The sequence below is a fragment of the Euprymna scolopes genome, chromosome 7 (genome assembly GCF_053919585.1).
Source record: "Euprymna scolopes isolate OS-2025 chromosome 7, ASM5391958v1, whole genome shotgun sequence".
NCBI classification, from domain to species: Eukaryota; Metazoa; Mollusca; class Cephalopoda; order Sepiida; family Sepiolidae; genus Euprymna; species Euprymna scolopes.
The window spans coordinates 103,503,061-103,528,640 of record NC_136488.1 but is presented as its reverse complement, the minus strand read 5'-3'; the positions used below and the strand labels follow the sequence as shown (position 1 = coordinate 103,528,640).

General features: G+C 34.0%; 1 protein-coding gene and 1 long non-coding RNA gene across 3 annotated transcripts in view; one reads left to right on the top strand and one right to left on the bottom strand.

Moving 5' to 3' along the window:
• The window catches only part of LOC145279869 (uncharacterized), a 66,033-nt gene that overhangs the window by 17,112 nt on the left and 23,341 nt on the right, over positions 1 to 25,580 (bottom strand). The window lies entirely within an intron of this gene.
• The window catches only part of LOC145279870 (uncharacterized), a 95,923-nt gene continuing 85,406 nt past the window's right edge, over positions 15,064 to 25,580 (top strand). The window contains exon 1 of the long non-coding RNA XR_013868478.1: positions 15,064 to 15,231. This is a non-coding gene — a long non-coding RNA (uncharacterized LOC145279870). The remainder of the gene's footprint in view (positions 15,232 to 25,580) is intronic.

The window sequence follows — 25,580 nt, the reverse complement described above, 5'->3', positions numbered from 1 at the left end:
ATTTAAAGTCTTTCAATAAATGTTGTGTGTGTACATTTCCCTACGCAATAACTCTGTCAATTTAAAGTCTGTGTATCTGTCTGTCTGTGTGTCTGTTGTGTGTGTACATTTCCCTACGCAATAACTCTGTCAATTTAAAGTTATCAGATTCGAAATTTGATATACAGGGCACTGGGATTTGGGAAAATCTCTGTGATCGGTTTTCGGCAAGAAATTTGGCTGTTAAGGAGTCAAAGTTCAATGATTTGAATTTTGAGAACTTTACCAAACTCCTCCGAGAATTTTGGGTATAAACACTTGAAATATTAGATATAGCTTCCTTGGACATGGATCTAACCTAATAACTTGATTTGAGCCCAAAACCACAAATGTTAAAGGGTCATAATAGGGGTCAAAGTTTTAAAAAATTGACCTCTGCGGTCTCTACCAAATTACTCAGACAATTTCTGGTCTAAACATTTGAAAATTTACATAAATGGTATTTAGAGATAGGGCAAGCTTTTTAATCGATTTGTGTCGAAAATTTTTAGTTACCAATATATAAATGTATTATGTATGTATGTATGTATGTTTGCATGTCTGCCTAAAACTTTTTACAGAGGCGACGGATCAATATCGTTTTGAAGTTCGACGTTTCAGACGACAAATATCGAAAAATTGGCTAAAAATATTAATATCTTCACCTTATTGGGCACTTTTACACAAGGTGGTCGCTTTTTTCGCCAATATTTTTTGAAGTCTTCCTCTCATTTCGATTGTCTAGCCTTAATTTTAAAAAAATGTCACTTCCGGCCAGAAATTTCGCTGTTAAGGGGTCAATGTTCAACCATATATATATATATATATATATATATATATATATATATATATATACACTCACACATACATACATACATACATACATACATATATACATATATATATATATATATATATATATATATATATATATATATATATATATATAAGCGGATGGGTTTAACCAAAATGGTGAGTATATAATAAAATAAAACCAGTCTTTTCCATGGAGTCTGTCGTCGACGATTTTTAATTAAGCCAATCCATATTTTTTTTTTTCACTTCTAGTATGCTTTTTATTAAAACATATCTTTAAATTCAGTTTCTTTAAGAAGTATTTATTCTGGCTTGAAATATTTAGTAATTGCTTTTAACAATATATTTTGCATATTGCTATTCTATTAAAGCCTAGAGACAACTGTGATATCAGCATGTATAATGTAAGCACACACATTAATATATATATATATATATATATATATATATATATATATATATATATATATTAGTTGCATATTTTGGCAGCAAGTCATTATTCAAGCATGTCTTATTGAATACGACCGATTTCTTTTTTTTCCGATTTTTTTGGATAACTTTTCGATTCGCCAAGTGGTCTATTTTTATTTTGGCTAATTGTATATTACGGCGCACAGTAGTTGTTATACGGTCATATTCAACCTTTACTATCCTGCACCCACCTTTATAACCAATACAAAAAATAAATAAAATGGAACTAACTATAAATACACCAAGCCTCAATAAAGAAAAGGATGACAACAACAAGAACCACTTTTCAGGTCAGTCTCGTTCGTTGCGTTTTCTCAATTGTTATATCTTGTTATTTATATTGTTATTCTTTTTTATACTGTCCCCCCCCCTTTTTTAAATTCAAACGTAGGAGTCGAAACTTTTTTTTTATCTTCGGCTATGGCGACTGCCAGCTTAGGGCCGTCGGAGGAAATGAAAGGGAAGGAAGATTCACCTAGTGTTGGTTGGAAGCCACCAACCGTAAAAATTAATGTTGAAACATTCATGGCAGAGGCTAGAAAATATCTAGAGTACGTCACAGAGACTGGGATTACATTGGAGCAACCGAGGTTGCAAGAATTTGTAAAAAAGACAATTTCCCTGTACGTTATTGAAAGAAAAACTAAAAAACTAATCAGATCAACGAAAGAAACAGTAACAAAATTAATTGCCACTGTTGGAATGAGAGCAGAACGTGTTACAAAGTCAAGAGCTTACAACACCTGGTCAGCGCTGTTTAAATCTGAAGAAAACTGTGTCGCGCTTTCAAAAAACAAATAAATACACCAGAGTAACTATTAATGATGAAGTATATGGGAAGACGGAAGACCACGGTGTCAATCTTTGAAGTTCTTAGTGTGGTCCCGAGCGACTATCTAGCGGCTTATCTTCTGAAGTTCGGTGACATCTCCAAAGTCAATGTAGATTACTATAATGGAGTTTGGATGTTTGATATCTTACTAAACACAGAGGCGTTTCTTAAAATCCCGTATTACATGGAGGCAGGAGGTGAAAAGCTACCCATTTTTGTTGCAGGAAGAAACCTTGAATGTTGGATTTGTGGAGAGATGGATCATCTTAATTATACGTGCCCAAAAATACAACCAGTGGCAAAACCTCAAAAATCGTGTTTTGAGTCACTTGGAACCAGATGAAAGAAAACAGAAACCTGCCAAAACGAACAACCCCACCAAAGCAGATACAGTAGTAACACCAGACGAATTTGATAAAAAAAAATGCAATACGAATCCCCTAAAAAAAGATGAATGGAAACTTCTCCCCATGAAAAAATCCCCATCAAGTCATATGCTCAAACACAAGTTTAAGGCGCTCTTGGAATTAAAAGAGCCATAAATGAAAACAAGGTTACTGAAGGGGGGGGGAAACTCCATTTCCCGAATCGCTCTTCCCCGAAATGTCTGCCCCTCCTCCCATATGAAAAACGCTCCCCTTTTAAGGCTCCTCTTCCTATCTCACTGTTTACGGAGATGAGACCTTCACTGCTCCCCAGGTGGTCCTCATTTTCAAACACCACTTGAAAATGCATATTCGGCTTGAGAAGGTGAAACTCTCCCCGGCAAATTTCAACGAAAAATGGGTGAAAGTTTCGCGCTAGTGCAGAGTAAATGGAGCTAATCTCGAGTTCTTTTTGGAAATAACTTGTGCGGTGAAGTTTGGGTGTTTGGAACGAACAGCGAAAATATATCGGACCGCTTAGGATAGAGTAGGTTAGTGTTAGGAATTTGTCATAAGTTTAACTTAGCTAGAGTGTGCATGTTGTCATAAGGCTCCCTTTTTAGCTTTGTTCCCATCCCCTCGTTTTAGCTCCCCTTTTTTTTGGTTCGAAAATCCTCATTCCCGACCCTATTTAGACAGCGCGGCTTTTTTGTCAGTGATGTAGGTCTGTTTTTGTGTTGGTTAAATAAAGTTAGTTTTCCTGGGGAACCTACATCCTTTTCGACTGACAAAACTACTTATCTGCTACAATTATTAGTGGGGGAAGGAAGGTTCTTTTACTAACAACCACTTTTCCCATTGCATATATTTCATTAATTTTGTATATAAAATTTTTATCCCTAACTCCCCATATCATATAGGGCTCTATGGACAAATTTATCTTTAGTTGACCTTTGACAACTAAATATTATCGTTTACTAGCCAAAAACAAAAGTTATTAGCCACCCACGTGATTTTTGGAATATGACATCTTCGTTCAGTGACGAGTATGTGCATAATAATTTTTTTTTAAATAATTGTAATTTTACATATACAGAAAATGTTATGTTGATACTTGAAGGTATAAACATTCTAATTTCTTCAGATGTTTTTTTTAAACAGCCTTTGTTAGAAAAAAAAGTATATTGTTCTATTAAACTTTTATTGTTTAAATAATTTAACTGACCGTTTTATTAAAAAAAAGTTGAAAAGATATTTTTCACTCAGTAGTTGGGCTTTGGAAGATTGTCAGTGAAAGAAATACAATCGCCAAAAGATAAGCGTTGCATTCTTTCTAGTCGCGACTTTGAAAAATCACTCGCAAATGCGACTGTCTCACTCGCAATGTAGAGCCCTGCCATATATATATATATATATATATATATATATATATATATATGTATATATATATATATGTATATATATATATGTATATATATATATATGTACATATATATATATATACATATATATATATATACATATATATATATATATACATATATATATATATGTATATATATATATATGTATATATATATATATGTATATATATATATATGTATATATATACATATATATATGTATATATATATATACATATATATATATGTATATATATATATATATTATCATTTCGGGTTTTAGTTAGGATTTTCATGAAGGTATTATGGTGAAAGAGTCTAGTTAAGTTAATAATATGTTAGTTAGGTCCATATTAAACCTTAAAAAGAAAAACTTGGTCGTGTTCAATGAGACATACTTAAATAATAATAGCAATATATATATATATATATATATATATATATATATATATATATATATATAATAAAATACTCCAAAATATATCCTCGATACACTCAATTCTACAGTAATAGACACGCTTATTTGTACTTCGCATCCAAAAATTACTAACACAAGTTAAAAAGAACGCTTTCAATATAACATTATTCACAAGATACAATATGCCTCCATGGCTCCCTTTAAAGCACACATAAACTTAATACACAAAAAATGGGAAACATAACTATCAATGTCATATAAGTTGACATGGAGAATAGAGGCAAATACAATGATAGAAATCTTTATAGAGATGGGTCTATTCTGCATCGAACAAGCACAGCAATTACCAACATATATATCCATAAACAATTGCCAAACATTGCTTGTTTACATAGCTGAATTAAAGACTATAAAATTACGTTAGAAAGGATTAAGGGTTTCAAAAAAGGGAATGCACACGATTTTTTAAGTCTCTTGAATTGAAAATGCAGAGGAAGTAACAAAAACACAATGACAAATCTTAAGCTTCCATATGCAGACTACAAATCTAAGATCATGCAATATACTAAAAGAATGTCAGACAATAAAGGATATGTTTTCCCATGAACATCAATCAAGAGTTGGAAATTAAAACATAAAACTGCTAATCGACCGAAGACCAGGCATAGTATAAAGCAGAGTTATTATCGGACATACTCAGTACACATACTCAAAATCAAAGTTGAACTTCGGTGCATCCTCTGTGACCAACAGCTAATAGTTATACATATACCGACTGTACAAAATACATAAATACTCGCAAACAATACTAACAGCATGCTGTTCAAAAATGTCTACATCATAAGTAATAGACTATGTGAAAAACAATTCTTGTAGGAGAAAGCAAAGATACAATTAAATAAGTTTCAAGAAATTATTAAATACTGATTTACTAAATGAATGAAGAACTGACTTGGTTCTATATTGCCATTGTCCAAGAGAATTAATTGAGCCTGTACTTTGACTTGTCAAGCAAACAGGACACATAACTGAATTTCCCGATATTCCGAATATAGTTTTTTTTAAATTGACTGTTAAAAAGGATTTAGAATAGTTCACATGAACTTCTAAACTTTCAATCTAATATTCATATTTTGTCAAATGTTGAATTATTTACTTATCAAATGCTATTGTTTCAATCTTTTATAAATACAAAATAATGAGAAGGGTTGATGGGGTGTAAAATATCTGAATCTCGTTTTTGGTGACTGAGTAAAAGCGACAATTTGATTTTATTTGTCAGTTTTTTTATAATCTTTGGAAGAAGATAGGGAAATAGAATAAGATAGGGAAATAAAATAAGATAGGGAAATAGAATAAGCTAGGGAAATAAAATAAGATAGGGAAATAGAATAAGATAGGGAAATAGAATAAGATAGGGAAATAAAATAAGATAGGGAAATAGAATAAGATAGGGAAATAAAATAAGATAGGGAAATAAAATAAGATAGGGAAATAAAATAAAATAGGGAAATAGAATAAGATAGGAAAATAAAATAAGATAGGGAAATAAAATAAGATGGGAAAATAAAATAAGATAGGGAAATAAAATAAGATAGGGAAATAGAATAAGATAGGGAAATAAAATAAGATGGGGAAATAAAATAAGATGGGGAAATAAAATAAGATAGGGAAATAAAATAAGATAGGGAAATAGAATAAGATAGGGAAATAAAATAAGATGGGGAAATAGAATAAGATAGGGAAATAAAATAAGATAGGGAAATAAAATAAGATAGGGAAATAAAATAAGATAGGGAAATAAAATAAGATGGGGAAATAGAATAAGATAGGGAAATAAAATAAGATAGGGAAATAGAATAAGATAGAAGTAGAAGTAAGGCAGCATATGGAGGAATCAGCTCCTCAAAAAGGTCTGTCAAAAAAAAAAAAAAAAAAGTCCATGAACGTCCTCGTCGGCATTCCCTTCTCGTAGGGTGCTTCTGATGATCACACATAATATAGAGGAGGTAGTGCTTGCGAGAATGCATCTCGTAAGACAAAAGATGGTCTGGTGATTCAAGTCAGATACTAAGTTGAAGGAATGATCCTGAAGGATCGATCATTGGCTGATTATATATTTTATCTAAGAAAGGGAAACATGGACGACTTTGAGGTTTTATACGCGTACGTTCAAGTAAGAACAAAAGTAACCAATCGTTCTTAGCTCTATTATTCCTTTAGCATTAAGGAAAACAACTTTTATTCACACCAAACAATTCATATTGCCACTATTGCTACTATGACTAGGGGATAAATTCAAAAGGGACATTTTGAACGATGTCATTCCTATAACATTAAGGTGTTATTGAAGAGGGAGTAGAGAAACCGTAAGCTCCAAAACGCACAATAATAAAATGATTGTTAGTGTCATGAAATAAAAGCTATTCGAGCTTTCCTTGATTGATAAGACGGGTTCAACATGTCAGAACGCGCCAAATTGAGAGTGAGGCCCAAATTGTCTAGGAGTCATATGGAGTAATAGGAAATTGGAAGGAAAATAATAACTCAGTGTCACCGAATTAATTTCGTATATTAAAAAGCCATCCATTTTGTATTATACGGAAAATGAAACCTCATAGCCAGAGGGAATAATATCACATTTCTTGCTTGGCAGGTAATTCGCCATTTACATACCACCATGAAAAAATTGCAGGCAAACTTGTATAAGACAACTCATATAAGATTTCACGTAGAAAAGGTAAACTCGTATCTTTTTTTAAAAACAAGTTGTGATTTTATTGCAAAACAAAATATAAATAGCTCTATTTACCTGGCGTTGCCTGGCTGAAGGCCTATGACCAGGTGGAGGAATTGGAGATAAATAAATAAAAATATTATGTTTTGGAATGTTTTAGATTATTCGGATTATTGTTCTCATCTTGAGTCTTACTGTCGCAGCATTTAGACTGATGCCTCCTCCGACCTTCTTCGAATGTGCTTTGTTAAACTCACGTTTTGTTTTGTAAACTCGGAAACTTTTACGGAATTTCGAACAAGACCTTTTATTTGATCTACGAGGGTAGCTTGCTCTTGTCTCGTTATCCAGTAATTAGTAGATAGCAATAATCAGTTATTGATATAATGGACTGATCCAACACCCCTCAAATGAATGGACTGTTATATATGAATTTTTTCTGGAAGTTGAAGGTTCAGTTCTTAGGAATACCAAGAATACAATTACGGATTACTTAAGACTTCTAATAAAAAAAGAATATTGTTATTACTCTTTAAATTTCCAATCATTTTTATTTTTATTATAAAAAACCTTTTAACATAATAACAATTATAATTTCATTGTATGTTGCTAATTCACCGAGAAGACCCCAATCTACTATTCATGTTACAGTCTAAGAAATGAGAGTTCAAACCGCGAGGAAGAATATTAGTTCCCAAGCCGCGTTAATTTCCTCAGTTTTATTTCTAGTGAATCCGTATAAAGATCAATGACTTGCATACTATACGTATTTATAAAGAAGCATATTTTAATAAAATTAAAAATTTTAAATAAACAAACCGTTTTGAAACCATGTTAAAATGTTAATATTTTATTAAAACTCATTCAAATTTTTCTTGAAATATTTCTTATCAATTTTGATTATCAGAGAAGGAAAGGATAAAAAAATTGGAACGATATTTTAATAAAATATTTGCATCTTAACGTGATTTCCAAATACTACATATTTATTTTGGTTTACCAACTCAAATATAGTTCTGGGTTAGTATAACACAACATATTCCTCCCCGATAACTAAATAAATCGAGATATATAACAGATTTTAAACCATAAACATAGTTTTAAGATAAGCGTTTTTGTAAATGCTATTTCAACAAACTGACCCACCTTATACATTGAATATGAATCGGTCAGAAATACGAACAGTCGACACTTAGCAACGATCATGATTCACACTCTTCGAGTATCCGTTTAAGTGACAGCGATTAGTTAAACAAACACAGCGATTTAACTGACGATGATGGTCGTTCAGAAGTGGGTGCAAAAGATAGCCTTAATGGACACTTATAAAAATGGAAGTGTCGTAACTGAAACAATTCTATTAATTTATTTATTGCGGACTATTATTCTCATCTTTTTTATTTATTAGTTGTTGTTTCACGACGTTTCGGCCAACTATTCATCTGGCCTTCGTCAGGTGGTAACCGCGACGGATAGGAACTTCGAATCTCCTAACTGCATTCTCACGTGGTGAGACGACAACAACTACGAATGGCAGTAATTGCTGAGAATGCAGTTAGGAGATCCGAAGTTCCTATCCTTCGTGGTTACCACCTGACGAAGGCCAGAGGAATAGTTAGCCGAAACGTCGTGAAACAACAACTAATAAATAAAAAAAGATGAGAATAATAGTCCGCAATAAATAAATTAATATAAATAATACTCATCTCAATAATAAATTTCAATTAAAATAATATATGAAACAATTCTATTTACAAATTCAATAAATTAATCTATTCTTTTTGATAGAATGTAAAATTAGAAATGAAACATTCGAATTGATTTCCGATTTCAGATAGTATATTATGCATAACGTTTTTTTTTGGTTGTTGATTGTCCTGCTTTCGTGTGTAATATCCTTAAATAAACGATTTATTTAATCCACGGAGCTGGGAATAATCAAAGAAAAGCACTAAAAAGAAAATGAAACTCTTAGGAGATTCAAACTTGTACCTCAAAAGAATGAACACCGAACGTGACTATGAAAACGTAAGCAGAGACTTATCGCAATGCTAGGGAGAGAATTAGTGATTTGTAACATTTCAGCTTCTCTGATTGTTTGATTTGTTAGTCAAGTGGTCTAAGCCGGGACTTATTTTAGGTGCTTTTCATTCTGAAGAAACTAGTTCGAATCCTGCATGCGTTTCTTTTTCTCTCTTTGAGGTTTCTTTGTTTATTCCTAGCCCTGCGGACTAAATTAATCGTTGATTTATCAATATTACAAGGAAAACATCAGCATTACCCAATTAATCGTAATCAATAATATATTGTAAAGTACCAGAGTAACGGGTGTAAAGTGCCTTAGTTTCGGGCGGTGAATGTTCTTCTGTATAATATGTTCGGGTGGTGGAAATATCCCTGACTTATCCCCGCCATAAAAGAACCCGTCATTCACTGGCGAGTAGAACCTAGACGTGAAAAAGAATAAATACTTGCGTCAACGAGCCATTTATACGTATCAACCACAGATGACTAATGTGCTTTCTTATCCATAAAATACTGGCTTAATAGAAGTCGTCAGAAGGCGTTTTAGCACTCGAAGAGCCAGATCACTGAGCGACAGAGATCGATATGAAAACGGTATTGGCAGAGAAAAGTATAACATGTAACAATGCTTCGGTAGCGAGCATATTATTTCCACGATTCCTTTTTCGTCTATACAAGCCCCCTTGTCATGGGCCCACACTACGTTTACATTATTTACCAGGATTTTCTTTTGTACTTTTCCCTTTCATCTATGAAGATAGGTTTATGGGTGGTTTGGATATTTTTGTGCTGCGCAGTAAGCATTGGTTTTGTGGTGGTTGATTTATTTTATATTGATTTCATAAGTATTTATGATTGTCTAGATTTATATATTTCAAAAGCTAGATGTAATCTCTTCATTTATTTTCTCTGTGTTCTCTATAGATTTGATAAGGTAGCACATATGGTGCATTTCTATGTGTCGATTTATGCCAACAGGTTTGAGGTAACAAGGACAATTTACAATAGGGTCTAACTCTTAGAGGGAACAGCGATTGCACTGGGACAAGCAGTACCCCTCCCTCCGTCAAGGCACGTGTACTTTTCTTATTATTTGTCTATATGGGAACGGGACATCCTGCTGGATACCAGACATTCACCTGCTATCTCAGACATTCCAACCAAGAGATCTTAAAAAAATTCTAACCGTCCTCTTAAGTGCAATTGTTTATACACCGTGTTACATGTGGTTAACCGGATAGGTTTTGTAAATTCGTTTTCACGAGTCCGGTTACTCCATTAATTACTGGAATTATAGAGATCTTCCTAAGATTCCAGTTTCTTTTGATGTCGTAAATAAGATCTTGGTATTTTGTTATCTTTCCCCTCTAAGCTCTGTTTTACTCAGTATCAATGACGACATTAACTTCCATTAAGGTTGCTTTTTTTCTACGCACGGAGCTGTAGAAATTGCATAGTCATAGTGAATGGTGCATGACTTATTTCCAACTGTTGTACCTGATATATATTCCTAGGATTTGCTGCTTCGTCCGATATTCAAATTTTTAAAGATGTTCAATGGAGATATTTACACACACCATTATGCTGCAGTATATAGTAGGGGGCCCTCAGTAAATACTTACAGCTGGATGTCAGATGGTTCACATTCTCTACTTTTTTGTTTTTTACATTGAGGTCACCACTTATAAAGGCCCGGAAGCCACTCGGGGATAAGGGTTATTGCGTGTACAGTAATCAATGGGATAGTACCGTAGTAATCGTTAGTATTGGAGATTTGATAAAGTGTCTTACTTAAGGGGGCGGTTTGTCAAGAATTTGTTTATGTTGGACTTGAAGACATCCAAGTTGTAGTCAGGTGGGAAACTGGTAAACGGAAGAGAGTTCCACAGGCGTGCACTTCTAAGAAAGAAGCTCTGCTCATGGAATCTACGCTTGGATTTAGGCACAGATAGAGAGTGGGGAAAATTAATGACAGTGGTTCCAGCCAGACGGGTGTTTTTCGTGAAAAATTGGTGAGGGGGGGATCAGAGATTGGAGCTCAGGCGAGCACTTGCCATGAAAATATCGATAAAACAAAGACAGGCTCGCAACGTCTCTTCTTTGAGAGAGAAGCTGCAGGGAACAGAAAAGGGCATCCCCCACTAAGCCATGAAGTCTATTTTATACTCTATCAAGGCAGGATAGGCTGTTTTTAGCAGCTCCTTCCTAGGTGTGGCAGCAGTACTTTATCCTTGGATGTACTTGGCTTTTATACAGATAGAGAATTGCATCAGTAGTAAGATATCTTCTGGAGCGGTAGAAGGATCCCATCATCCTCCCAGCGACCTTGGCAACAGACCTGATGTACATGTTCTATTTCAGATCAGAAGTAAAGGTCAAACTCAGAAGCTTGTCAAAACATGGAGCCTCCCCAAGACGAAAGCCATCCATTTCAATTCTGCGCAGAAGAACGTTCACTTGTTATTGTTGCGATCACTAATCTTCTTAAAAGTATTGATCAAGTTTTCATCTTGAGCAGCCATTATAACCCTTTCATGATCATAGTAGAGCGATCTACTTTTTTAGCCAGTCTCTAGAGCCTTCCTTATGTAGTTCTTCATTTTATTTCAGTCGAAGTTCTCAGAAATTATCTTCCTGGAGATAACACTTGATTTCTTGACGAGATATGACATAGATAGTCGAATATTCTATTAAAGTTCTCCTTTAAATCTCACACACTGAATAAGGAAGTTGAGAACATTATTTCCCTCTCCCCAAGTGACCATTAAAATATGTTATAGTATACCTTTCTTGTGGTCTTTTGATTTTACTGGTTTCCATGACTAGGATTCATCTAGTCTGGTGGAGTATCCAGCTTAGTGCTGTTCCTTGAGGTAACATCACTTGGAGAGGTGCATCATGACTCGTAAAAGTCAATGTAGGTTAGCCATACCGAGAAAATCTTGCTTACGCCGCAAATACTATGTCATTTTGAATATTTAGTCAGTCAACTTGTAGCGAATAGTATCTTCATGCCAGGTTGTCCTGCAAACCCCCTGTACAGAGAGACTTTAGGCACTCGAGGATAGTATTTAGTAGGTATTCAAATTCAACCCAGCAGGTACTTGTTTTCTCCAGTAAGCATTCAAGTTCTCTCCAGTAGGCATTCAAGTTCTCTCTTGATGTAGGCGTCTATGTGCGTTGTAACATTTTCGTTTTTTTTTCATGTGCCATTGTGCTATCGCTATTTCCATACACTGACTGATTTCACTCCACCGTTTTTGATATAATTTTTATTGCTGAGGAATAGAAGATGATCTTTTATCACGTCTTCTTACAAAATCATTGCTGGAGGCATGTTTGGATCTTGGACAGATGCGTTATGTATCAAGAAGAATCTGGCTGTGTATTCACAGCAAAGGCGATCGTAACTATCAGTGCTACCTTCCAGTATTCTTGTAGTCGTTTTAAAGATCTACCCATCTATTGCTCTGGGGATACTACGCCGATCATTTGCGTTTCTTATACCCAGTTTTCTAGGAACATGATATACTCTTGGGAATCAGAGTGTCGATATGATACACGATATGTCCAGAGCCAATTTCCTAGGGCAGCACGTGACCAGACAACAAAAGAACTATCTTTACCTATCCCATATATCTACTGCATATGCCATATAGATTTTCATAGAAGGATTTCTCCGACTTTCTGTCTTTTAGCATTGGAATTCGAGGTTTAACAATGGCAGCAAAAGTTTCCTAGTTTATGACAGGGCTATTGTGTTATATGCTTTGAACTGTGGCCGGGTCTGGCAAGAACTTATGTCAAATCCTGGCCGAAGACGTTGTTGTTGGTGTGCGGAATGCACTCTTGTTCGTAGTTCATCATTATAATCAATTCGTCTAAGCAGTATAATACTTTCTTCATTGATCCAAATCAGCAGAGTATCTCCGGCATATATGTAGAAACGTGGAGAATCATTTCTGTATAAATTCCGTTGGGACCGACACTTTTCGTCCATGGTTGTTGTTGCCACGGCCCTGTCTCATATGATTGCTCTTAATTTGAGGTCTTTATTCACTGTGGATAGAAGTGCTGATGATTTGTGCTGAATCTATATTAGTTGTCTCAACTTGTCTTGGTGTTGTTGAGACTTTGACATGTAACCTGGTGTGGAATTGAGTTTCTTGGGGATTTTTTTTTAAATGCGAAACTTATACATCAAAAACTGTTGACGTGTTTAACTTTCGTAAGCTTTTTATCCTTTAGGACCTTGTCTGTAAAGATTATTTTATTAAGAACTTGTCACCAACATTTCCGAACACACAAACAGCAACATTCGATACGATTATAACCGTATGCTAGAGCACTTCACCTATGCATACACATATTAAAATCTAAACACATCTTAAAGATATGTCTAGAATCATTAGACTAATTTTGATCATAATTCATTACATGATTTTAATTCTAAAAATATTTAAAATTAAAGGCGTAAGAATAATAAGAATATAAAAAGAAATTGAAATTCAGGAAATATTGCTGAATTGTTGTCTAATAATAACTAATTCAATTTAATGCAAATCTGAAATATTTTAATTTTCTAATGGAGGTTGTGCCAATATAATGCCTCTTAAAACCTTTTAAAATATGTAAAAAATCCTGTATTTAGGGAAATATTTATTACTTTATATCCAATACCCATTGTTAAAATTTTACAAAAAAATGGAGATATCTGAATTTTCATGAAGAACTTCAACCCCATTTTCGATCACTTTACATAAAACGAAATATAGTCAACAGTTGGAACCCTTCTAGCATCTGTTATTTTTAAAAAATTCACAATAATCGGCTAATTACTTTAAGAGCGATTCTTGTACATGCAAATATATAAACATATACACATACGTAACGATGGCCAGTGGCATCTAGCTTCATTTTATTCACCAAAATGTTATTTTTAAATCTATCGAACTTTTCCACAAAGTTACTTTCAAACTTATTTACATGCAGTATATTATATTTAAACATTTTTGTAAACATCATTGGAGTCAAACCGAAGTCAAACTGACAATCTAATTAAGGCTTATCAACGAGGCTTTTGGGTTTAGTAAATGGTGACTCATTAGTGCAGTGTAACCCGGATATAAGAGACTTGTTTTCCGGACCATAAAACTCTCTTATATACTCGTTCCACTTATATCCAGGGTTCTTATATACACCTTACACTGTACATAAACACAGGCTCTAATTTGGGATCAGAGAAAAATCTTTCTATATTATTTAATTGGAATTCATTATTGAGATGAGTATTATTTGATTAATTTTATTTATTGCGCACTATTATCCTCATCTTTCTTAGATTGTTTTTAACGACGTTTCGGCCAACTATTATTCTGGCCTTCGAGGCCCGTGGCGCAGTTGATAGAGACGTTGAATCTCTACGGTTACAGGTGAGAATTGTCTGAAGATAGCGGTTTCAATCCTACCCAAAGCCGGCCAGAGGCTTACTTGGCCAAAAACGTGGTGAGACGACGAAACTATGGATGACAGTGATTGAAGTGGATGCAGTTAGGAGATTCGGAGTTCCTATCCCGTCGCGGTTACCAGCTGGCGAAGGCCAGAGGAATAGTTGGTCAAAACGTTGTGAAGAAACATCTAAGAAAAATGAGGACAATAGTTCGCAATAAATACAATTAATAAAAAAATCTTTCCTATTTTCTTTTTTTTCTTATATTCGGATCGCTCATTTCCGAGTTACGCTGTATATAAAAAAGTAGGCGTTGAAGCCTTAGTTTGTTTCCGTTATTTAATTCCTAGACACAAAACTCATTTTAAACGATTCATTGAACTTTGTGCATGTATATGCGAATACGCATATGTGTTTATTCCGACGCGCGTGTGCGTATTTCATTGCTGTAATTAAAGAACGTGCTATAAATTTCCAGTTCATTGATTGGCTAATTTTGTTAATAAAATAGAAGTATTTTTATCTTCTAGTCTCTCACGCGCTGTACAAATTCAAAATGGCACCTGCCTTTCTAATATCCAAGAGAATTAATTGAACACCTGCATGCGTCAAGGTGGAGAAGAGCCATTATGCAACTTGTTGAAATAATTAGGGTAGGGCACGACTGTCCGTTATCATGATGTCATGACCCACACAAGTAAGTAAAACAAGTTGCAACAAGTAATGAAATAAATGTTTGTCTATTTTTGTTATGTTTATCTTTTCTTTCATTTCCTCGTCATTTGAAACGAAACATTTAATGTTATTCACAACATTTGAGGAAAACGTTTTGTCATTATTTTATTTCCTATTTTTAGATACCCCCGTCGGTCGTTGTTGCGTTTCTACTCGAAATGGTTTGTTGCGCTTAAGTTTAAAATTCTATTTTAAAATACGCCACACATCTCTAGACGACAATCTGTAGAGAATGAACTTAACTTTTCGAAATTCGATGACAATAGTTCCAATAATATATAGGAAAATTAATCTTCTTCATGTATTAAGTAAAAATTGCTCCTACTTGCAAAGTTTGATTGTTGTTACAAGAGAAACAAAAAGCAATTTCTTGATAATTGAACGGTATAATGTTTTTTTTTCTAATTTAAGAGGAACAGACTTTGGTTTCATCGGTTTGGCGTTATTCCTTATTTCTTGCTCATGGCAAAATGTTAACAATATAATCTCACATATTTTAAGGTAACCTTTTTAATTGGCAATTAAATTTCGATTTTTTCTGTCAAAAAGTTGCTAAATAGGTGCCCTTTTAATAATGTTAGTGTTGGACCGATTAATCAGAATCGGAATCGGGAATCGAAAAAATCGGAAATTTTGGGGGTATCTAAATCGGAAAAATTTGTGCCTATTTTCCAATGCCAATAACGATTCTTTTTATTAGCTTTTTATTTGATTTTCTTTAAAGAAAAAATATTCTACTGCTGATAGTAATACTAAAATAGTTAATATCTATTGACTTTAACCTATTAGTAGAACTAAAATCGGTAGATCATCCCTCACAAATGTATCCTTACGTTTAACATGTGTTTTTACAGTAATCGTGGAAAATATGACCTTTATAGTTTAATATGTAGAGATTTAGAAAGAATCGGAATCGATAATTGTATCGGAATCGGCAATTTGATACGGAATCGGTAATTGTATCGGAATCAGTAAAAATACTGGAATCGTCTCATCTCTAAATAATATGCAATCAGTTTTAGATTTGGTTCAGAACTGAAGCGATCTTAGAAAGTGCAAAATAGACTCAAGAATATATCGTCATTCGTCGTCGTTCGTTCGCTATATTAATAAAATGATAAGATTTTCCCCTCGAAACTTCCGACATAATAGGAACCCAACAAAGCAATTCGTATGCAAAGCTTCCACACTCATCATTTCAAACTCATACTGCAGTATGTTTTCGTACAAGAATACACAGATTTCCTCATCTTTCCATAAATTTATATTTTTCCCCCTTAATTCACTCTCTCACCAACCCAATCTCACCATGGTAGTAGCAAATTTGTCTTCTCTTTATTTTTAGTCCTCCTACAAAATTCTAAATCCCCGCTTATCTTATTCAGAGTAATATTTACCTACAAGACACCTGTTTATTATTCCACTTACTAAATGTATCAGTTTCATACCTATTGCGTTAGCATAACATTAGACAATACGCAAGGCTCTATTTCAATTCTAAATTCAGCAGAATGACGAAATGGCACTTGAACAAAAACCTTAGCGTAAGGTCCAATTTTTCTTCGATTAAGGGAATATTAACTTTTTAAAATTACATGCATCACACTCCATATGGTCCATATCTATTGCTTCGTTACGGCGAGTAGGCAAACACACACGCAGTTATAATAACTGGTCGTCAGCCAGTCGGTTGTGCTTCCTACTTCGCTGGCATCTCTTATTTCTTCCTTTTTTTCAGCGTCTTTTTCTTATTATTTTTCACCGTCTTCTTCGTCGTATTCTTTTTCCGTCTCTTCATCTTCTGCATTTTTACGTGTCTTCTTTTCCTTCCGTTTACAGCGTCTCCTTCTTGTTCTTGTTCTTCTTTTTCGCTATTTTCTTCGTCTTCATTCAACTCTGAATTCTTCGTCTTTTTCTTCTCTTTTGATTTCTTCATTTTTTTCGTCTTTTGCTGATTCTTTTTCCTCTTTTTCTTCTTTTCCTTCTGATTCTTTTTTTTCTACTTATTTTTCTTCTTCAGCTTCTATGCAAAACTTCTAAACAGTTACTTACGTGAAGCTTAAGGGGGTTTCAGAAATATATCTTTCTATTTGACAGTTTAAAGTTTTCAATATTCCCTCCAGTTCTTCTTCTAAACATTACAGCGTCTTCTTCTTCTTCTTCTTCTTCTTCTTCTTCTTCTTCTTCTTCTTCTTCTTCTTCTTCATCAATCATCATCATCATCATCATCATCATCATCATCATCATCATCTTTTTTCAGAGTCTTCTTTGCCAGCGTTTTCTTCTTTTTTGTAAACGTCTTATTTTTCATGTCTTCGAATTTTTCTTATTTTTACATCGTCTTTTTTTTTCTTACTTCTTCCTCAATTTCTTTCTCATATTCTTCTTCTTCTTCTTCTTCTTCTTCTTCTTCTTCATCATTGTTTCCTTCTATTTCCTATTTGTTTTCGCTTTTTTCTAATACTACGTTTTCTTCTTGTTATATAGTGGGGTTCTGTATATTATTTACGCATCGATGTATTTGATCGTCTACATCGGCACCAAGTCGACGTGAACGTCGTATAGCAGTGGGTATATATATATACATATATATATATATATATATATATATATATATATATATATATATACGTGTCTGAATCCATGTATCATCTAATAGTATAAAATGGAAGAGGCTGTATATATGATGTGTTCATTGACGTGTATATATGTATATTTGATCATTGACATAGGAATGTGTCTATTGATTGCCTAGTCTAAACATGACATAACAATTATAACAAATAGCGACAAATAATAGCCTGAGATTTTACATCTGTCAATGAAGAAACATACCTGGTTCATCTTTGATCTTGTTTTGACGGATCCTCAGAAAAGCTGCAAATGAAGATTCGTATCACTTAAAGTTTTGGCGGTATTTGCAGCAATTTTATTCCCAATGTTTCCCCATCAGAACGCTGCAACGCTGGTCCTAGATTCTTTACTATAGACATATACTCGGAACCATTGCTATCCACGACCGTCTTTCTCCCTATGACTATGGATCACGTCTGCTCTCTCTAACTCCCAATTTTTGACTCTGATACGTGTCTTTTAAGCTCTCTCGTTACATTATTAGTGTACGTCACTAAGATAATCACCTGATGTTTTTCCATGTCATTATTCTGTTGTTAACTAAATTGTTATGCTAACATTTTAAAGTTACATTCCTTAATTAATGTAAATAAATATTTATTTTAAATATTTGGATTATTCTAAAACATATTTGAGCTGACAAAACTTTTTAGTTTGAATTATCATAATGATCATCGACTAGCGCACCTCTGAGATTTCGTATTAATGGACAAATTATAATAAAATAGTTATTCATGAACTCACACGAGATTAATTACTAGCAAGGCTACTCGGTGTTGTCCAGGGCCATAAAAGTAAACAAAATAAAGTATTTATTTTTATAATGAAGGAATAGGATAAATGGTTTCTACGTTTTTCTCATGATACTAAGGGAAACTAATTATATATCATATTTAGGCATTCACCCCTGCGCCTAGCAGCTGTTCTCTAAAATTGATAATGATTGGTCAATCAGATTTGGTGTTAATTTCAATCAAACAAATATAAAACATTTAATGCTGAAATTTTACCCTGGCTTTATTTAAGGTCGCATTCAATTGTATCGCGACGGAACGTACCGAAATAATAACGGTATTATTTGTGTGTTTGAGTAGGCCACAGTCCGGGGGGGGGGGCTAATGTCTAAAAAACGTAACTTACTCTTAAAATAAAAATAGAATTTTCAAAAGTAAAAAGTAAAAATGTGTGTGTCTTTGTGTGTGCATATGTTAAAAATTACGTAGGGCGTAGGCTACGGTCAGGTATATTTCGTATACTTTAAAAATAGACTAACGTATAAAAAACTAGCGTCTAAAAAACGTAACTTACTCTATAAATAAAAATAGATTTTAAAAAGTAAAAAATAAAAATGTGTATGCATATTAGAGAGGGGAAGAAAGAAAGACATTGGGTATATGATTTTTTTCCAAGTTCAAAAGTTAAAAGAAAATTTAATGAATAAAAGATTACAACTCTGACACAATTAAATTGTGTAAGAAAGAAAAAAAAAGTACAAATAAATTGATGATTATGAAATAAAAAGGTTTAGAAGAAGAAGAAGAAGAAATATTATCGCATTCCCAGACGCAACAGAATCGAACACATGCACAGAAACACACGCATGCTAAAATGAATACCATTTACGAAGGAAAATACGCGCAGAGAGAGAGAGAGAGAGAGAGAGAGAGAGAGAGAGAGGGAGAGAGAGAGAGAGGAGTGACCCCTTTACAAAATATGATCCCATCTAATTGAAAGGAACAGCAGTTCGACCGCTACGATGTATTTGTATCGCACGCACACGCACATACACACAAACAAAACAAACTTGTCGACAAAAAATAGAAATGATAGTTCTGTAGTGTATATTGTGTGTTAAAGGTTACAAATGTAAGCATAATGTTAAAATGTGTTCAATGGTCAGAAAAGTCGATTGCAAGAGCTGTATAATTTTTTGTCGATATTTTGACGACGAACGAGATTCTTATATTGGATAGCGTGGTTTAAACTTGGTAAAAACAAGCAAGTAATGATTTTCTCTCCTTTGTATTTTTCGATTTACATGACTGAAATGACCGATGCATCAATTGAACTTGACACCGGACGGAATAATATATCTCTTAGTTACGCCATATTTTAATGTTAGTAACCGTTCGTTTATAAAGTGAAGAACTGGATTCTGGAATATGAGAATTTCGAGAGCCCAGCCAATCAGAATGGACGGACTTTAGCGAAAGAGCTTTTATTATTTATGAAACGGAAATTGGAAAGATTACCTTAACACGGCAGGTGTTCATTTTTTTTATCGACAAGATATATAAAAAGTATCAAACTGGCTTTATCGGCATTTTTGATCAAACACGCTTGTCTTGCAGTGCAATAATCCATTGACCGTAGTAGCTAGTAGCCGGCATTTTTTCCCTTCTATTGCATGTCTTTCATTTTTTTTCAGACTTCCAGCAATCCGGGCTTAAGTTGCTAGCTTCACAGCATGTGTTTTGATAATGCATACTGATTAATTTTTCAAACTATTATTTAATTAATTATTTCGACAAGCGTGTTATTATTTCTTGGTTTAAAAGCAAATATTTCATACCTTCAACTATTATTTTACAGTTTTTCGATAAGCTAACATTCTACGTCACAGTATCAAAGCCAAGTTTTAAGATTCGCATTTATTTTTATGGTTCAATTTCAAATTGTCAATATTGATATCCGCTAGTCTAATTTCAATATTACTATTTAATTAAATTAACCAATATACATGTTATTTCATTATATAGATTTAAACACTAGTCATTATAGGCAGTTTTCTAGTTATACTACTGGTTTTGCTTACATTTTTATGATTAGTGGCGCTTCGCTTATTGTAAAAACTTGTATAGGTTTATATAATTCATTTTTTAAACTACTAGCATCCTGTATCACTAATAATTTTTTCAACATTTAGTCAACAGATATGTTTGATACTTTTTCAACTTTTACATCCCGGTAGTTTTTTAGGCCTATATATTAAACATGACAACGGCTTATTTACATCTACGTTATTTAAAGTACCGGTTTTTCTATTCGATAGTTTTTATGTACTTGAAGCTTTGATTTACAATCTTCACATAATTAATTCACTTAGAAATAATATGTCCGGTTTCGTCTCCTGTAATTGGGTTTCAACCTCTGGAAGGTTGGAACGTAGACCCCTGATTTTGGAGAAGTAGACCTGGTAGTAGGGGTCTACGTTGGAAGATGGGGTTCTAGGTTTAATCGAGTTTTTATTCTGGAGATATTTAATGTTGAGGTTTTGGGATTTGTGGAATAGGTCGGCATACTTGCTTAGAACAGTACAGAGAGGGAAAGTAAGAGAGAAAAAGTCAGGAAAATTTTTATTTAAAAGATTTTTTTTTTGTAGCACACGAAAAGGTAAAGCCATAACAATTACTCACTAGTATGGCATCGAGAGCCTCCACCAGAGACTACTGCATGGTCCAGATCCACTCACCAAATGGCAATACAGCAGTCCCAGTACTTTGCGCCTGCTGATAGGACAGTCTCCTTAGTGGTTAATCCAAGGCTCGCGTTCCTGACTATCAGGCGGATAACGTCAGCCCAGACAAAACTGATCTGATATTAATTTGTTATTCATAAAATTTATTTACACTTATCGTTTATTTGTAAATATTAATCATTAATGGCTAAAATTGTAATGCGCTTATTACATACGTTAATCTTACACTTTAAATCTGCTTTTCTTGATTATTCATGTGTAATTATAATTAGATTCACATTAATTGAAGGACAACAGTACTGCCAACGTATATTATTGATTATGTTCATTTTGTACAGTTTTCACGTCCTACCGCAGGTACATTTCTACTTGTATTTATTAATTTTTATATATAAAACGCATGACACGAAAAAGTTTTCTGATCTGATTCTCATCATTTTTACTACCTATATTTATAATCACATACTATTATCCTTTATTTAATATTATCCCTAATCATTGTTTAAGCAAAATGCTACTCCTAGGTGGAATTTTATCGTAATCTTAGTTCTTCATGTATACTAATTGCAATAATGATGATCAAATTTTCCGTTTTCGTTTAACTATTATAATAGCCCTTTATTTTTTTCATTTATTTACTAACTAGCCTGCGTGCTCAGTGTTGTTCGGGTGTTTGTAGGTGTGTGTTGAGCAAAATAAATAAATAAATAAATAAATAAATAAATAAAAGGTGGTAGTAGGCAGGTTCGAACCCGTACCGCGAAGAAGGAAAAGAAAGTGAAAAAAAATGCCCATCACAAAACCGGAAGTGACGTAGGTTCAAATTAAGGCTAGATAATCGAAAATAGGGATGACTTTCGAAAATATCGGCGAAAAAAGCGACCCCCCTCCTTTTCGGCCAGTTGAGAGTGAAGGAATTAATGTTTGTGGCCAATTTTTCGATATTTGTCGTCCGAAGAGTCGATCTTCAAAATGATACTGATCTGTTGAAAATCCGTTGCCTCTGAACATTTTTGCGAGACGTTACTACATATATGATGATGGCAGCTACTCGTTCTCGAGTATTGCCATTGGTTAATATATTTCTGGCTCAAATGACGCAAACATGAGTGCAACTAGCAGCACGTGCCAGACGGCCACCTCTATGAACCTTCTATAGTCCAGCACATCCATTGATGACCGGGTCCAATCTGTGGTGCCCTGAACACCTACCAGGCCAGACCCTGAAAGTTCCAGAGCCTTTATTGCCATTCACGCTCATATCTGCATCAGTCCTCATTGAATGTCCGTTTGTCGTTTCAGGCTACAGTCAGCCGTTTTGTTATCGAGATACACACTGATTGCAAAGTGTGTTTTCCATTGCATATCAAGTAATGACTGTGCTTGAAGCTTTTTATAGTGAGGAAAGACTCTGTACTGAGACAATCCCACTCTCTAAACAACTGCCACATTGAACCAAAAAGAAGAGAAAGTCAACATCATTGGAAGCAGTCGCCGCAGGTTTTATATCAGGGTTTTCCTTCTCCTAAAGAGGTTGCCTTCACCACGGCTTACGAGAGCCCTCTCCACCCACCATGCCATTTGATCCCTGACTGTGACTTAGGTTGCTTGTCACCAGAGCATACTCTACACGCCAGTGGGTCATGTATGCGCATCTGACAGGGCCTAAACTCCTCTAGAGGTTTCTGTCAGGGTTACCTCACCCTTAGCCTTTGGTTAAAAGAACTTTGCCCCACAAGGAAGTGGAAGTCCAGTTATACAACGCAGGACACTCGCCGTTCATCAGAGCCCCATCTGCGTGGCAGTGGCAACGACGTGCACGTGGGGTTGATTTGTCTGGGAGAAGCACAGTATGACGCTAAGACATCTGTGTGCTTTTAACGCACATCCACACCAAACCTTGATCACCAACATACATACATACATACATATATACATTTAAACAGACAGGTGAGATTTATAGGTTACTGCCCAGTCATCCAAATTCTACTGCATTTATTTACTTATGATGTTTGTTTTTGGTAGGCTGTACATGCTTTCTAGATCAATTTACATTATTTGTCAGGTATATTATTTAATATAATATTTAGACTATTGTAATTATATATATATATATATATATATATATATATATATATATATATATATATTAATAAAATATATTCTCAGATAATTTTTAATAGTATAATTACGGTGTGCCCATTTACCCAAATTGCATATTATTTCAGAGTAAGATATTATTCATATATTTATTTATTGTGTCATAATTGTAATTATTACTTAATTGTTATTTTTTTCATCCCTTATAATTTCCACAGTCAAATATATAAGATCAATATATATTTTCTTTCTTGTTTTTATAATTTTTATCCTATAATATAGTCGTTTAATCTATTTATTATTCCACTATCAAACGTATACTAGTATTTACCCTTGTGTAAGCAACCTCCTATAATCTCATTACGTTTGTTTATAATATTATCCTTATCTGATAGTATGTGATAGTATCTCTTCCGACTCGGTTTGTCATAGGTTACATCTTCCTCTTTTATTAGGGGTGTATTTATTAGTTTTAATCAAGAGTGTCCATTCCATGGAATATTATTTATATTTTTCCTTAACTTCCTTTATATAAGCTGCTAGTAATATTTTCGTTTGTACCTAACCTACATGCTTTTCTTATTACTGCCATATGATGGTTATCAATCAAATTAATCCCAAACTATTCCTGAACTGAAGACGGTCATCTTGTTATAAAATATACTCTGCCTCTTCTCTCTATCCGACCCTATCTCTATCTACTTTCTTGCGTTTTAATTATTTACAACAATCGCTTCCTCTCACTATTTCTCTCACCATTCGCTCTCTATTAAAGTTATTTGCCATACTTCTCACCATCTACAACATGCATGTACTGATGAAAAGTGTGCACGGCGACAAGCAATTAACAACAGGATAATTTTAATAGTATATGTATAAATAGATTGATAAGGGCATTAAGAATCATTATAATAAATCATAGAATGATGAACGTCATTCTATGAATTTGGATTCAAGAGTTTCATTTTATTGCTTATGATCAATGCTATATACTGAACCCCCCCCCCCGCCATATTAAGATCATTGACAAAGAAGAAATCATATTAAATAAATGTTTTCATATAGCATAAACGTGTTTTGATACATTTTCAGATTTCTCCCTCTCCCTCTCTCTCTCTCTCTCTCTCTCTCTCGCCGAAGTAGCTCCAGTTCTCTCCAAACTTTACAACAAATGTCTTAATGAATCTTGCTTTCCGGACTGCTGGAAACTGCTTCTGTGGTACTAGGTTTCAAGAATTCTGCTGAAAGAACTGACCCATTAAATTATCGCCCCATTAGCCTCTTCCCACCTTTCGCCAAAATATTTGAGTTACTAATTAACCAAAATCTAGTTCATCACCTTACAGATGCTAAATTTCTGACTGACCAACAATATGGATTTAGGCAAGCCCTTTCCACAGCAGATATCCTACCTAATCTCCTAATGTATATACTGGACAAAGCAGGGGAGGATAGAGCGGTAGCTCTATATTTATATCTAAGGCTTTTGACAGGGTAGGGCATGAAGGTCTTCTCAGGAAAATCAGATCATACTATATCACTGGACGAATACTTAACATGATTAAATCCTTCTTAGATAAGAGAAACATCCAAGTTGTCCTCGACGGTCGTACATCTAAACAATATGATATAAATGCGGGAGTACCTCAGGGGTCTATCCTTGGACCTTTATTATTCCTAATATTCATAAATAACATCCCCGACAAAATTGCCTTTGTTATGGGTATATATACTGATGAAACCACGCCCTATAACAGATACGACAGAAAAACAAATGAACACATATCTAAAGAATATATATATATATATATATATATATATATATATATATATATACTAGCTGTACCCTGCCACGCGTTGCTGTGGCTCAAATTGGCGCAATGGGAAAAGTTCCAAAATGAGAAAAAGCATGTTTCTTATAGGTTTAAATTTCCATTTTGCATGGGTACACAATTTTTGTTGTTCCATTTTCTTAGCTGATATAGAGATTTTCAGGTTTGGTGACTCTTGAATATGTAACATAAATTATCCATGTGAAAAAACAGTCAGTGTGTAACTGTAAGGCCCACAATTATAAAGATCGTATCCTGTGCTTTGTT